The sequence below is a fragment of the Tyto alba genome, unplaced genomic scaffold (assembly GCF_018691265.1).
Source record: "Tyto alba isolate M040663 unplaced genomic scaffold, T.alba_DEE_v4.0 Super-Scaffold_17, whole genome shotgun sequence".
In the NCBI taxonomy this organism is placed as follows: Eukaryota; Metazoa; Chordata; class Aves; order Strigiformes; family Tytonidae; genus Tyto; species Tyto alba.
In genome coordinates, this window is record NW_024881279.1 from 22,536,941 (window position 1) to 22,552,764 (window position 15,824).

General features: G+C 48.5%; 1 protein-coding gene across 2 annotated transcripts in view; it reads left to right on the top strand.

Moving 5' to 3' along the window:
• PSD2 (pleckstrin and Sec7 domain containing 2) overlaps nucleotides 1–15,824 on the top strand; it is an 89,480-nt gene that overhangs the window by 3,205 nt on the left and 70,451 nt on the right. The gene's annotated exons all lie outside the window — the stretch shown is intronic.

A 15,824-nucleotide genomic window follows, 5' to 3' on the forward strand; every position in this document is an offset into this window, starting at 1 on the left:
CCTACTTTCAAGTAGGTTAATCTATTTTTGCCTGGCCCAGAGTGTTGGACTGTCCTTTGCTGTGACTTTGTCTTTCTACGCGTCCTGCACCCAGCTTTCCCATGGCAGAGGAAGATCTGCAGGTCATGTTCCCAAGCAGTACAAGACATTTTCCTTTGCTCTTTTTCCTGAGGGAAGCACTCAGGACCTTGCAGAGCAATCAGCCTTGTAGACAGGGTGTGGGCTCAGGGGGCTCAGTGCATGGTTTTGAGACTTCCTCCTTAAAGATGATTAGATGCTGAAGGTCCTCAGGGGGAAGGGTCAAGCTTCCAGCTTGCTTTAACAGTCTGGATGTCCTTGCGCTGGCTGGCAGTCATGTGAGGGTGGTTGTTTTTGTTTGCATGTCTTGTCTTCAAGTGCCAGCACTCCCAGGATCTGAAAGAGATGTCTGAGCAGAGAAGGAAAGAAGGATTTTCAGGGCCGGGAGTGAGCTGGGGTGAGACTGGAGCCTTGTCCTGTGACTGAAAACAAAAGGCAGATTGAAGCCTAGGTACTGCAGGGAACCAACTTCCAACTCACAAGCCTTCTTTGGAAAATACCTTGTCTTTGGTTTGCCAGCCTCTACCGATACTGATCTCTGATGCTGGCTCTTCCTAACCACTAGTTCATTTACCCTTTGACTTTAGTTTGAAAACAGTAGCTTCTTGTTCAAGTTAGCCATGACATGCTGTGGTCTGCATGCCTGAAGGGTCTCTGAGCTACCTGAGAAGGACTCCAAGTGTGCTGGCACGGCTGCAAGGCTTGTGGTCATGGAAAAGGAAAGGGAGCTGGACCCCACCAGGTGGGCTGTGCCAGAGCAGGGCTGGGAGTCAGTACACAGGGTGGAAGCTGAAAGCTGATGAGTTTTGGACCAGTGATGCATTTTATTTATGGCCTGCTTAGCAATCTCAGGCAGGCAGTGTGGGTTAAGGCATCTCCTGTCCTGGATTGACAGTACAGATCCAATTAGCCATGAAAGCCTCTAATTATTTGTCCTGAATTGCTCTGGTGGTAACCAAGGCTCTGCTATCTCCTTCTTTTGTCTGTGTCCCAGCTGGAAATGCCCCAGTGTCCCTGCATCTAGAGCAGCAAGTGTGATGTGTGAGCAGAGTCAGCACAACCTAATCGAAGGAGACAGGCCCCGTGAGTTAATGAGGGTATGGACCTGCTTCGTTAACTTTGGGGTGTTCTCTAAGCCCTGTCCTGAGAGACAAAGGACTGAGATTATGTGTGGCTAAGATAAGGCTCATGTGATGAATTGCTGTAGTGGGAGAGCAGGATGGAGGGGCTGCAGGCCTTGGGGAGGGAGGGGAGTGGCTGTCAATAAAAGATTTGAAAGCAGAAGGTCCCTCGTATCTGTGCAAGGCAGACATGTCCCTCACTGAGTGCAATGTCAGTGTGCAAACCAGGTCACTTGTTCCCATGTTTCATTCCTCCCTTTGAAGCCGTACTGCCAGGAGGATGCTCAGAGGTCAGAGATAGCAAACGCTCCCCTTGCTCTGCCTGTTCTCTGCCGCCCTTGCTGCTGCCAGCTCTCCAGAAGGACACCTTATCTGTGTGGATGGCGTGCTCTCCTCTGGCCCCAGTGCTTCAGCCCCCAACCCTTCTTACCGCTTCTCTGTGTCTGGTTCACCAACGATCCAGCGTGGAGGGAGCAGCTGGCTCTGCCCCTGGCAGGCTGCAGCGTACCAAATCAATGGAGGCAGCTGTCCTGGAGAAATGACCCTAGCTCTCTGGGAGATAAGCCGAATCTCTACAGCCTGCTCAACTCAACAGCATGGTTCCATGTTGGCAGCTGAGAAGGAAGTCATGGGCACGAGGTGGGGTTACGCAAACAAGGCCAGAGGACTTATTTTTTTTCCAGACATGCATGCTAAGTTACAGCTGTGGGTTCTCAACTGAAAAACTATTTTAAGGTGAAGCAAGCTTTGCAGGGCACTTATCACATCCTCCCACTTATTCTGGGTGCTCATTGTGCAAAAGAGGAGTCTTGGCTGTCTGCAAGAGAAAATGTGTCATTTATGTTCTTAGTAACCTTAACTCTGACCTAAAATGACAACAAATGGCTCTCAGATGAGACAGGGCAGCCAGCCTTGGTTTTATAGCAATATTTTACATAAATAGTATTCAGCCCCTGTAGGAGCGGTCAGCTGAGTGCTTCCATCATTGTTTCAGGTCACAGGGTCCCCCCAAGATGGGTTTTACATCATCTTCTTGAGATGTGGCCTGAAGGCAAGCTGTGGCTTACCACGTGCACGTTTTCTTTTTGTGTGGATGTATGAAGCCAGTCCCACAAGAGACCCTGCTGGTGACATGACTCTGCCCCTGAGAGGAAGGGACACAAGGAGAATCGACAAGGGTGCCCACCTTGGGGGGAAGCTGAGAGCTGTTCACAGTCATCCATGGTGGGACCCGCATTGCTGGAGCACTGAATACATCTCTCTGACTTCCAGCTGAGGGATGTTCAAACAGGACCCATCCCTGCCAGGGCCACTGCCAGTCCAGGAGGGCTAGGAAGCAGCTGACACATGCTTCAAGCCTCTCAGCATCATTTCCCTGCAGGCCTGAGGTGCGTTTGCCAAGTTCAAGCCAGAGAGCTTCCTCCATACAAATAGGGATGAGGGGGGCAGGCTGTTAACGTACAAAAACTGTTTCTTTCCTGCCCGCTTGGAAAGTGGAGCTATTGAATTTTAAGCAGCAAAGACAAAACTCTGCTGAAGAGGCCTCTTCTGTGCTCACTTAGAGAAATCACTGATCACAGTGGTCGGGGGGTCCGGGAAGATGCCAGGCTTGGCCTCATTAATGACTCTGTTGTTGTCTGCTCTAGTTTGTCGGTCTTTGCTCTGGGAGACGGTTTGCCGAAGTGGCAACTATTTTCCCCAGAGAAGCTTCCTTGTGAGCTGTCCCCGTGGTGGGGGCTGTTCCTCTGTGTGACTGGGCTTCACAACGCCGGCTCTCGGACCAGTCTGCGGAGTGGTGCTGGCCTAACAGGCTGACCCGAAGTGCTCTGGGGAATCTCCTTTGTGCCACAAACCCTGAACTTGCGGTGGAGGGGGCACAGGCAAAAAAAGAGACAGAGGCTCTTTGTTGCACCAGGAGCTTTTCCCCTCTGGCTTTTAAGGGTGCCCAGCCCTGCAGCTTGGTATCCTGAGGAGGGGCACCCACTTCTCCCACTGAAGTCTCTGCTCTCTCCCGCAGCACTGATTTGGCTGGGCTGGGGACGCAGCAGCAGCCTGACTCGTGTTTTTCATCCAGTGCTTTGACAATCCAGCAAGGCAGCTATGGAGTTGCTCTGCCCTGCACACCTTCTGTTTCTCACCCCAACCCTCAGAGCATCAGGCCCTTTTGCCTGCGTTTTTCTCCTTGAACCACTTAGTTTTAAAATAGAGCAATTACCTCCCATCAGAAAGGAGCTTATTCGCTCCAATCTAGGGCAGTTTGACAGTGCTGCAGCCTGCACAGCTCTCTTTGGGAGCACTGTTGTGTTCCCGGCGTGGCTGCGAGGCGCGGCTCTGCTCAGCGGCAAGGGGGGTCGCACGCAGGACTTGGGATGATGGTTGGGCCAGTGGCTCTGGGTCTGAGAAGGGGTGTTACTGGGGCTGAGCAGTGTGAGTCCTTGGTCCCAGTCTTTTCTTCGTAACCACACAAGTCAGAGGGATGCAGGCGTGGGTCCTCAGCAGCAAGGCCAAGACATTCTGCCAGGGCTCACAGCCCTCCCTCCATGGCCAAGCCCTGAGGGATGTCCAGGTGGGGAAGCTTACCTTGTCCCTGGGTCTATGCGATAAGAAAACACAGATCTTCAGACTTTCACGCACATGAATGTCAATAAGTGAGAGATCAGTGGGGCTGGCAGGAGCTTCGAGAGGTGGCCTAGTCCACACTCATGCTTGAAGATGGGACCAGTTCTTACGTAAGGCACTGCCAACAGAGGGTTCTCCAACCTGCTCCTAAAATCCCTGCCTTGTGACACCTATCTCTTTTACAAGATGGGGCATTGACTGTGATTTGGGGTACATAATTGACCCCGGGATTAAATGCTTAAAATATAAGATATCTTTTGCTGAAGCTTGTTGTAGTGATGAGTTCAGTGATGGAGTGGATTCTGCCAGAATCAGCTGCCATGCTGGCAGTGGTGAGAAGGATTTACATCCTCACATTACATAGATCGCCTAATCTCCTCTGTCTTGGGATTCTTCTACAGTCTCACAAGTCTACACCCAGCTGTTGTTTAATTAAAAAATAAGAAGACAGATATTCACAAGGAAAATGAAGTTATTTTATTCTTTGTGTGTCTCCTGACATCTAGTCTGGGGACAACAGCTTTAAGCCTTGAACTTGAATTTTTATCTTGCAAAGCCGATTGTTTTATTTGGGAACAAAGCCACAGAACAGCGAACATCCCGTGCCAGGCAGACTGGCAGTGATGTTAGAGAGGAACAATGCTTTCTCTCCCCTTTGCACTGCCCATTGGGCTGTGAGGTTCAGGTGATGTCGCTGTAGTTCATGTTCAGTTTAATCTTTCAAGTGACTACATACAGCTTTGTGTACCTGTGCTAAGCCAGACTTGACGCTAGCCATAGCCCATGTTGTGCTGTGAAATATGGTCAGGAGAACCAAAGAAAGATCTGTGCAATGCATCCAAGGTCACATGGAAAGGCAACGTTAGCTACTGATGCTTTCTAATGTAGTAGAGAAGAAGAGCAAGCTGATAAGAAGCTGGAGGCTAGGAGTATAAAACACGCCTTTGTAACAGTATTTGACCACAGACACAAGAACAGGCTACTTGTCTTTAGGTTAAGCTTTGTGCTTTCAGTGAAGCTGGAGCTACAACTTGCATCCTAGAAGTTGGGGATGTACAGAGGAATCCTAGTTGAGCTCTGAGGTCCCACTCAATATGTCCATCTGGGCTTGACAAACCTTGAGATGCCAAAGCATGGAAGGAGACTGCAGGAGTCTCCATATTCCCTGAGTCAGCAAAACTTCTCCATCTGGTGGCTTTGGATGAGGCATGGAAGAAAAATATTAAAAGACAAGTTTTCAAAGGTTGGAGGAGTTGAATCTCCTCCATTAAAGCATTGTAAAGCACTATGATTATCAAGATCACCCCAAGTGGGCTGTCTTAAACCAAGCTCAGGAGCTCTTCTGGGTGGGGACCCAAGGCTACCTGGTACATGAGGCCCAAGCTTCCGTGGACACCCTCTCAGTGGATCAGCTGGGTCAGGGTTTAAGGTATGGCCCAGCTGAGGAAGAGTTGCCCCTGGGGAACAGACAAACCAGGACAGGACTGGGTTGCTTTGGACTTCCCTTGCAGCAGTACCAAGCTTTCATCCCCAGATTATAGACCTCTCAGATGCTCTCAGGGTTCAACCCACCATCTTTGTACACTGAATTACTCCACTGCTATGGAGTAAATGCAGTGATACAGATCCAGCCAGAGATTTACTAATGCCTGAAGGCAGATTAGTGTCAGTCTTTTACTTGGTGTCTGCCATATGTAGCATCTTTGACCAAGGCAGAGGAGTGTTCATGGATTAAGTTCCTCCTACAGTGATACTGTGTATTTTTCATACTGGAAATTGAGATTTGCAGAGGTGAAGTGAGTTGGTGAAGGAAGTCGGAGCTGTGGGGAGGGAGAGGGGAAGAACCCAGGACAGCTGTAAAGCTGCCATTTTAGTTTTCTGTATGGTAGGTACCCTGAGAACATGATCGTTGCTACAGCTACAACCCCAGCTGCTCATCTAGTGAGAGCTGCTGGGGATTTGCAAGTAGAAGAATTTAAAGAAGGGACAATGCAGATTGAACTTGATGCCCTATCAGATTCTCCTTCTCTTGGTCCTTGATCTACCAATCGGCATCTCTTCTATTTTGCATATAGCATGACCTATTGTATAAATATTTAGTCACTCTGTTGGGATCATTAATTATAAATGGAGATGAAGCTTTTGAAAGCTGCCTGTAGGTCTGGGCACCCAATTTCCATTAATTTTAATGAGAACCAGCTATCCAAATCCCATTCGGTGGCTTTGAGCATCTCAGTCAGGAAGCTTCATCTGACAACTCCCCCCCTTCTCCCCACTTTGCAATTTAAGAGATTTGCAAATACCTTACTAATCCTTCAGATGCCTGAGTTGCCCTTGTGCCATGCCATTGTTCTCTGCTGAGGATGGTTGGCTGATAGCTTCAGAAGTATTTATAAGAAGTTCATTTAATCCATCCCATTAGTTCTTTTCCTTTGCATCCCTTCTGCTCCCCCCCCAGCATTTTGAAACAGTGAGGCCTGAATGAACCCCCAGCCTGCGTGGTTTTTCACAGAGAAGCTTTGATGCTTGAAAATGACAGCTGCGCAGAGCAGGTCTGAAATGAATGATTGAATTATCTGACTGATTAAAAATGTTCTGTGGCTTGGAAGATCTGACAGCAAGTATTCACTTAGGCGACTCACATGAAAGGGAGTGTGTGTGCATGTAGGGTGTGTGTTTGTATGTGTTTGTGTGTGCACTGGGAAAAACAGCTGGTGAAATGCGACAAGCACCCAGAGCTGTTTGGAGTGGCAGCTTCTTAAGCTCAGCATCCTTTCAAAAGCTCCAAATCTTCTGTGCGATACTCAGCAAAAGCTAATGCTCAGCGTGGTTGTGGAGATAATGATTTAGACAGACGTCAGCAGTGGTTTAGGAAATGGAAATAAGTTGAAAGGTAGTGCAGGCTGAGGAACTACTTAACTGCATCTTAGTCCCATACTGACCTGTAGCAGAGGAATGCTAAATTCTCCTGTTGAAAACACGGTTCCCATCCTCTGTGCTACAGACGCATGCTTATGGTGTGGAGTAGCCCCAAGGATGCCAGCTCTAAGGGAATGTGTCCTAAAATGGAGATTTTTTGAAAAACATGAGCATCAGTGAGATTATCTATAAATGGCTGGAAGGATAGAGAAAGGAAGCTTGATTATGGCTGTGCCCTTGTTGCCATCAGTGATGGCAAGAGCAGATGATTTAATGCATGAAGGACAGTAACAGCCTTTCCAGACCTATGTCAGCTTCCTTCCCCACCCCCGTATAGTGAATTGTCCATTCCCAATCCCTCACAGAAATTCAGCTCTGCTAGAATGTAAGCAAAGTATCTGGAAGTAAAATGAATGAAAAAAAAAAAAAAAAGTTTCTTTGCAAATGAAACATATTTTGTCAGCTCAACCAGTTCATAGCTTCCTGAGGGAGTTTCACAGAGGGAAAAAAATCGTGTCATAAAAGTTACAATTGTAGTCCTTCATTGTGAATGGTCTTGTTGTGATAGTTTACTGAAATTGATTTTTTCCTAAATTGTTTGACTGCTCTTCATCTCCCTACTTGCAGAAGATCATTATCTTCCCCTGACTCCTAGCTCAAAAGAGATGAAACATTGAGCTATAACTAATTCCTTTATCAGAAACAGTTTTGGTTTAGTCTCTCAGTCCAGCCACTGAATAATTTTTCCTTTGCTCCTTCCAGTGCCATTAGCTGCAGTGGTGTTAGGTGAATGCAGAGGTTTCAGCCAGGCAGTTTCATGCTCCCTGCCCCAGTTCCAGTGGTCATTTCAACAAAATTAAATGCTGAAGCTACCATAGTCCTAAGGGCACACATAGCTAATGGTAGTTCATTGGCATCTCTGACATCTCTCTATCATCATCCCAAAATGTCCCTCTTATTGAATCCACTTTAGCAACCCGTGAGCAGAGCAGAGAAGATGCTGGGATCCTCCTTACAGAGGTTCATGTAGCTGCAAGCCTCATCACTGCTAATTGTCCCACTGCAACCCAACTCATTCCCAGACATGATAACCTCATGCTGTCTGTGCTCCTTTTTCCCATATCTCCGAGCCAGGCCCTAACTCTTGAGCTTAAATGAAACATCAGATGATTTAAATGTCCCTTTCCATCATCTGAAAACTTATATTTATAGACAATATAATGTAAATCAGGTTTGTAATTCCAAAATTTGTCTTTAATCCCCCTTCCCCTATCCCAAGTCTTTGAAAAATCAGAGCCAGAGCACTTGGCTGTGGCCTCTAGGTTGGATCCAGACTGACAGTGTGCCTTAAAGGTAAGGGTAGATGGCTGGGCCAACATAACTACAGTTTGAGAGGCAATGCTTCCCTGGTACACAACAGTGTTAGCTTATCTTGGCCAGAGTTTTTGACCATCCCTGATCACTATACCTAATCCCATTGACTGAGCAGTTCTTGTCCTGGAAGAGCCAGGGACAGGGCTCTCTTCCCACCACTGAACCATCCTCTTTCCATGTCTTAGATTGTCTCAGATAGCAGCAAATTTTCTTTCCTCTGGTCTCTGCCCCTTCACGTCAGTGCTCCAGAACCTGCCAATTGGCGGCAAAATTACCCCTCATGGACTCCACAAAACTTCAGGCTGTGTCCAAGCCCCAAACAGGTATAAGCACTGAGCGAAGCCCTCTTCAAATGTCTGCTGCTTTGCTGTGTCCAGGGCTGCCAGCCCATCACGTGAGAAGTGGCGAAAGGAGCAAGGGCCCAGGCAGGGTGAGGTGGAATCGCTGCAGTTTGGCGAGACAAAACCTCCCAGAGATGTCAGGACCCTACACAAGCTGACTGATGCGAGGGTGCATAAATTACCTCTCTTTTCAGCTGCTGCTCCCCAGCCTCCTCCCTGCATCATGGTCACGGATTTCCAGCAGTCAGCGCTGCTCCCCGGGCAGCTCACAGCAAGTCCAGATGATCCAGCTGGAGTGTGTTTGTCTCTGGGTAGACTGCCTGCTCAGTGGGACTGTTTCATCCCTGAAGCGGGATGCAGGGTCTGCGACGATGGGCTGGGAGGATGCTCTGAAGGCAGACTCAGTATTCAGGTTGCCAGAGCTGGCAGGAGCCCCTAGCAGAGGTGGACCTGGTGACTGCCTTTGGTTAAAGAAGGAAGGTGACTCCTCTGAACCATGAATCAGATTTGGCCACCACAGCAAATTATAAGGTCTGTATAATTGTATGAACAAAGTTATTGGTGGCACCCTTACAGCCATATCAGCTTGAAATGCGGAAAAGTGGGTAGAAAAAAGATTGAGCAGTTGTCCCATACATCAATGCCATGTGGCGGGGCAATAAACAGACATTAGGAATTCTCATTTCCAAAAACAAATAGGACATTCTGTGTGGTACCGAGACACACTGACATAGGCCTGAATCACCCAGTCACCCCAGGCTGGCAGGACAGAGAGCTGGAGATGAGATGAGCCAAGGTGTGTCAGCAGAAAGCCAGGCTCTGGCTGTCCCATCCCCCAGCCGGCTGGTGTTGGCCTCACTGGAGATCCTGGTGAGCTGGGAAGGTACCGCTGCAGGGCTTGCAGGAGATGCAGCAGAGCTTTTCCTCCCTGGGATGGCACTTGGGCGAAGCAGTGCCTTAGGGGACACCCCCAGACAGCAGTGGTGGAGCTGTGGGCATCTCTGGAAGTTGCTTTGCCTTGGGTAAAGGGAGTGGATTTGCTAACAGATCTGCAGACTTTTTGCCTGCAAATCGCCAGCCTTTCCTGGGACACTGTCCACATGCTTGTCCTCATATACAGCCACAGGCTGCTCTTTCATTGAGATTCAAGTTGATCTGCCCCAGCACTGATGTATCGCTGCAGACTACCAGATTGAACTAGGGGGCTGGACAAATAGCTTCCCTAAACAGCTTCATAACAAAGTGAAATAAAATCCGTGTTCCCAGAACAGCTTTTCAGCCTCAGGGATAGATGCTGAAGGGCTCGTGCTGCTGATAATAACACAGCCCCAGAGTTTCTAAAAATGACGGATGATAATTTTCTGTCACCAAAAATATTGCAGTGAATTTGGTTTAATTCTGTGTGAGACCTCAATCCAACAGATAAAGGTGAATTGATTACTGAACTCAGAATTAATAGATGCTTAAAAGACCTAATTGCATTTGTTATGAGCAGAATGTAATCCTACATTGATAATACTATGCAAGGCACTTTAAAGTGGTCAATTTTCCTGAGATGAGAACAATTACAAGCGAGAAATGATTGGAGAAAAAACTGAGACAAAATAATGTATGTTATAAATGAGAGTTGTTTAAGAAAACTTTGATAGATGCTGTCTCTTCCACAGCATGCACACAATTTTGCAGTCATCAAAGGTATTCTTAGCTAAGAAGCTATCACTGTTAAAGAAAAGCAGAAATAATAGCGGTAATAAAATACCCAAATAGAAAAAGAAGGGATTCAGTAACAAAAGGTGTGAATTAACTGTTATGTAATACAGAGACCTGGAAGGCTAATTTGAAAGAGCAGTCAATGAAAATTATATTTACTAGCATTAAGGACTATAAGGAAGTGTGCATGTATGTGTATTTATATGCATATATGTCAGGAAGAAAATAAATGCTGTGTGTTGTTTTTAAATGAAGGTGGTAAAAGAGCCTGCTCTGATACTGAAAAAGAAAGAAATGTCCAGCTTCATAACTCTGGAGAAAAGCATTCTGATGGGTACATATCTTACAGAGATGATGGAAAGCTTCCTGCTCCAGTAGTAACCAGGCAGCATATTAAATAGCAACTGGTAAACTGAAATGTTTGTACATATTTATGACTAGAAAAATTACATTGAACAGTTTCATAAGATATGGCTGAGAAATCCTTCTAGGGTGTTGATACTTCATGTATATTGGTACCTGGACTGTTGGGGAAAGGTGGTGTATTTGCACCTCAAGTTCATCAGGCAAAATAGGATGACATTTGTTTAGGTGAGATGATGAATGGCAGAGAGGCAGAGACTTATTGCGCTGAAATATAAAAAAACCATGGAACATATACTGCAGACCCTTTGTAGCCAGAAGAACAGCAGACTCCCTGCCGGGCATCCCAGAGTTTGCTCAGATTAGTCTCCGAGGGTACAGTTTCCATACACTAAAAGTTAGTGAAATTAGGGCAAGTCAGATGCTGAGCCAGGTCTGCCTTGCGGAGCTGATTCTGTGTCAACAGTGGGCTCTCAGGAAGAAAAATGCAAATTCATACACTCAGGAACCCCCACGAGCAGAGGGAAGATGGTGTTTTGGAGGACAGTGACTCATCTGGAAGTTGACATGGGGGAAGATAGAGAGTGAACAGAGTGATCATCCATCAGCATCAGTCTTGCCTTCTGCCAAAACCTGAAATGCCAGGAATGATGTCTCCCATATTCCAGGCTGGGATTTCCCAGGCAGAAATGCCTACACTGGGCAGGAGATCAAAAACCTCCAGAGCACATCAAGATTTTTTTTGTGTGTGCGAGAGAGGTGACTAATCCTCGCACAGGAGATTTGTGCTGTGCATAGTGTCATCTTCGGACTTCCAGAGGGTACAGGAGATCGGGGTGGCTGTGCTGGGCCCTGGCCAGGCTGGTACTCAAGTCTGAGTCCTGGCCCAGCACCCAGAAGGTTATTGAAAAGCCCGAAGAATGAACTATGGTGTGGAAAACCAGACTCTTACAGAGCCAGTAAACAAGTTCTACTTGAATGTATATCCAGGAGGAGGTTATGAGGGGAATTGGTCATGGCCTACAGGAAAAAAAAATTCCTAGGGGAAAGTGCTTGCAGTAGCTGGGCTTTGTCATTTAAGAAGAGCCAATGATTGCAGGGTGACACCAGACACGGTGTTTAGATGCAAGACCTGAGATTGGAATTGGAGTAATTTCCCCCAGGATTTAATTAACTGCTGGACAGTTTGTCTCAGGGTGAGATGCTTGGGGTAGTTCAGTGCTCGGCTGTCTTCCCCTGTATGCCTGTAACTCAGACAACAGCCCACTGATGCAGAAGTGCTGGCTGCAGACTTTCTGACCACACCTTCTCTCCAAGGACACTTTGTTCCCCTCCTCATCCTCCTGCAGGAACGGCTGCAAGTGTGTGCCACGGCCTCTGGATCTGGCAGTACCTGCTGTAAGCAATATCGCCTACAGGCTGGGAGGCTTTCTCCTGGGGTGAAGGTAGTTTCTCCTGTACCTAAGTGGCATCTTTACTGGAGGACATACGTCATCTGGGCTTTCCAAACCTCTCGGGCCAAAGAGTTTTCAGCTGGTTGTTAAAATAGAGGCTCCCGTCAATTCCCCCTTGATAACATCTTCCTCCCACTATCTCCTGGCCCATCATGGCAACGTGGGCCCCCCCAGTGGCTCTGTGTACCCACACCAAGCACGAGCCACCTTAGAACAAGCTGTTGTGGAGCAGGAACCAATGTGACTGCGGAAGTGTCATGGTTTAGGCCTGATTGACAGCCAACCACAGTGCAGCACCTCTCTCTCCCTTCCCCTCCGGCAATGAGAAGGGACAGAGAGCCAGGCTTGGGGTTCGAGATAGGACTGGGATGGGGGAAAATCCCCCTTTTATGATCACGAGCAAAAGGCAGACTCGTTAGGGGAAGAAAAAAAAAGAACATACATTTATTATAGACACTAACAACACATAACAGAGTAGGACAGTGAGAAGCATTGCCACATCTTGAGAACACCTTCCCCCCACCCCTCCCTTCTTCCCGGGCTCAGCTCTGCTCCCGATATCTCTACCTCCTCCCCCAGTGGCGCAGGGGCAGGGAATGGGGGGTGCAGTCAGTGCTGCCACTTCCTTCATGTTCGGTGAGGGGAGTGTCCAAAACTTGTTCCCCCTGCTCCATCGTGGTCCCCCTCTCACAGGAGACAGTCCTCCATAAACTTTCTCCGACTTGAATTCCTCCCACAGGCCGCAGCGTTCCCCACACTGCTCCGTCATGGGTCACTAACTTCCTCCGACTGGATTCTCTCCCACAGCTTCAGCCCTTCCCGAGCTGCTCCGGCGTGGGACACCCCTGCATGCTGCAATCCTCCCAGCACTGAATTACAGCAGCGGGGATGCCTTTTCCCATGAGATCCCGGCCTTCTTCGGGCACAGAACCTTGATCAGCTGAGCAGGAGCCACAGACCATAAATCAATGTCTGCTCCACCGTAGATCTTCATGGGTGGCGGGGGGGGGCCGCCCTGCCATCTCCCCACAGGATACAGGGGGGTGTCTACTCCGGCACACCTCCCCCCTCCTTTCTTCCTCCGTTCCTCCACTGACCTTGGTGTTCATGCAGCTGCAGCAACTCCTCCTCACCAGTCCCACTGCCCGTCACCACATCCCTTCTTAAATACGTTATCGCAGAGGCGCAGCCGATTGGCTCAATTTCCCAAACAGAAGTGGAGCTGAGGTGGAGCTGGGGGAGCTTCGAGAAGCTTCTCACAGGGGGCCGCCCCGATAGCCCCCTCCCCTGCCACCAAAAAACTCCACCACTCACTCAACCCAGGACAGGAAGAAGAGCCAGCTGCGGGTCTCTTATTCAGTGTCCAAGGCTGCGGCCCCAATCCAGCGAAGCACTGCGCTCTGTGGGGTCTCTCCAGGTGCATGCACTCACACGCACTGGTGGACGTGCACACACACACCCCCACACAAAGGTGTGTGCTTTCCTTGGACCCTCTTCTGAGAGACTTTCCTATTCCCTCTCCCCTTTCCGTCTTCTCAGACTTACAAACCTGTTAGCAGCCCTTCTACCTCAGAGATCTAAAGGAGCTCTTTGCATACACCCTTTTTCTCACGGTTATTTTTAAAGCATAATTTCTGCATGCCATCCAACCACCCAGGGTGAGACTAACGAATCTCTTTCCCAGCCCCCATAACAGTCATGAGGAGCCATCTCCCCACCAGCTCTGGTGCTCCTGATGTGAACCACGGTTTCCACATCTCCCTACCATGTAAGATCCTCGTAAAGCTTTCTCCTAATTCAGGCTTCCATCAAAGTGACTTGTACTGAAAGTTGGTGAGTCCCAGCTCTGAGAGGACATGGAAGCAAAATCATTCCTGGGCACATAAGAACACTTGCAATGTTTTCATAGAAAAAATTAAGAAGGCTGAGCAGCACCCAGGAGTGTCCTTGTGTCCCACACTAAGTACCATGAGCAGGGCATGGTACTTAGTGCAGTTAAGCCGCTTCCAAAATTGTCAGGTGGTCAATAAATGTTGTGAGGTTGTAGGGTGAGTGGTCCTGGCTTCTCCACTCAGTGTGAAGGGGGAGCGGAGCTGGGGCTGCAGAGCAACCAGCCTTGGAGCAGCCTTGGAGCTCAGGTTTATCAGTAGATCCCATGGGGGTATGTGACCATGAACAATCTCAGGGCCACAAGCTCCCATCTTTTTCCAGATGTCTGCCTCTCCCATCAGCCTAGCTGGAGTGTTTCCATGGTTTGTATACTGTAGCTGGTTAACTTTCGTGCCTGTTGTGTGGTCTGCAGTGTTTAGTTCTGGTGCCTGCAGTTCCCTGCTGCCTGGAAGGCTCCCAGACGTGTGCTTTCATTTGTTTGGGGCTTGAGGGGTGGCTCCCCTGGTGTCAGCATGGAAGGAAGGTGGCATCTCCCTGGGTTGCTCCCACTTCCCCAGAGAACTCATGTAACAAATGGCAAACGGCATCTGCAGATTCATGGGCACATCCAGGCAGTTAAACAGCATGTCCAGAATTGCTATAGTTTAGGAGGTTTCTTAATTAAAAACAAACAAACAAACAAAAAGTTATGACATATGCAGGGCATCCAGCACAGATCTACTGCCAATGCAGGAAAAATCCTGGTACTCTGTTACTGTTAGGAGTGTCTCGTAAATGACAAGGACAAGGACATCACCCTGCTCAAGGGATGAGGGGAGGTTTCTCCCTGAATCCAGCTGTTGATCTGCTCATTCCCAGAAGCAGAACGATTGATAACCCAGTTATTTGGAGGCCCAGTAGTGGATGCTTTCTTAGAAACTAGAACCTCATTTTCTCATGCTGCAAAATGTCACTTCCTAGGGTTGGATTTTGTTCCTTGCCTTTAGACCTGAAAAGTGCAATAGACTGATGAACATTGTGCATTTTTTTTTTAATTGTATTTTCTATGTTAAAGCACCCTAAGCTGATAATTGGTTGATTACAAATACCTTAGAATTGATCAGAGAGAGGAGGAGGACAGACTTTTGTGATGGCATAAGGTGAAACCTGTCTCTCAGATGAAGGAACCCCAAGGGAGTTGAACAGTCCTGCACCTGGATTTGTCCAGCTGCCTATTGCCCTTGTCCGTGGCCACGAGATCCATTTCATGTGTCTCTCCAGCACAGTAACCTTCATTCACACTTGCGTTTGTTGGATAACTCCTGAGTATAGCTGCAGGGTGGCTCATTACATGGTTCATTACCGATACTATCCCTGGCAAACAACCCCGTGTGCTGTGCTGCGGGGTATCCCTTCTGGAAGAATATACAGTCATGTTCTGCTGAGCTGCTCCAGGACATTATTTCATCTAATGGCTGTGCTTCAGTGTTTGGATGTATGGCTATCCATTGTAATGATATTTTTAATTTGGGATGTTGGGGATTTGTCTGCTCGTTCAGTGGCGTGCATCCTCTGGAACAAGGTTGCCAAGAGGCACAGAGGTCTAAGGGAGAAGTTTTCTCCAGGGAGTCAGGAAGCCATTGGCTGTCCTGGAACATGCATCTGGGGCAGACACCAAACCCTTCTTCCTCAGACTAAAGCATGGGGCTGTGCACTCTGCATGCTGCTGAGGGAGCCCTTGGTCCTCTGTGAGCTGTTAGAAGGGAGGATGGTGCATGCCCATGGCGCTGTGGGTGCCCTGAGGCACAGGGCTGACAGTGGGCAGGGATCACACATCCCTCTGAAGCAGCCAGGGTGAGCGTCCTGGGTCGCGTGGGCCACCAAGATGTGGGTGATCCCGGTGCAAAGCCGTGTGCCAGGTGCAGGTGAAGGATACTGGCAGCTGGCCACTGCCCCAGCTGGCTTAGGCTGAGGGA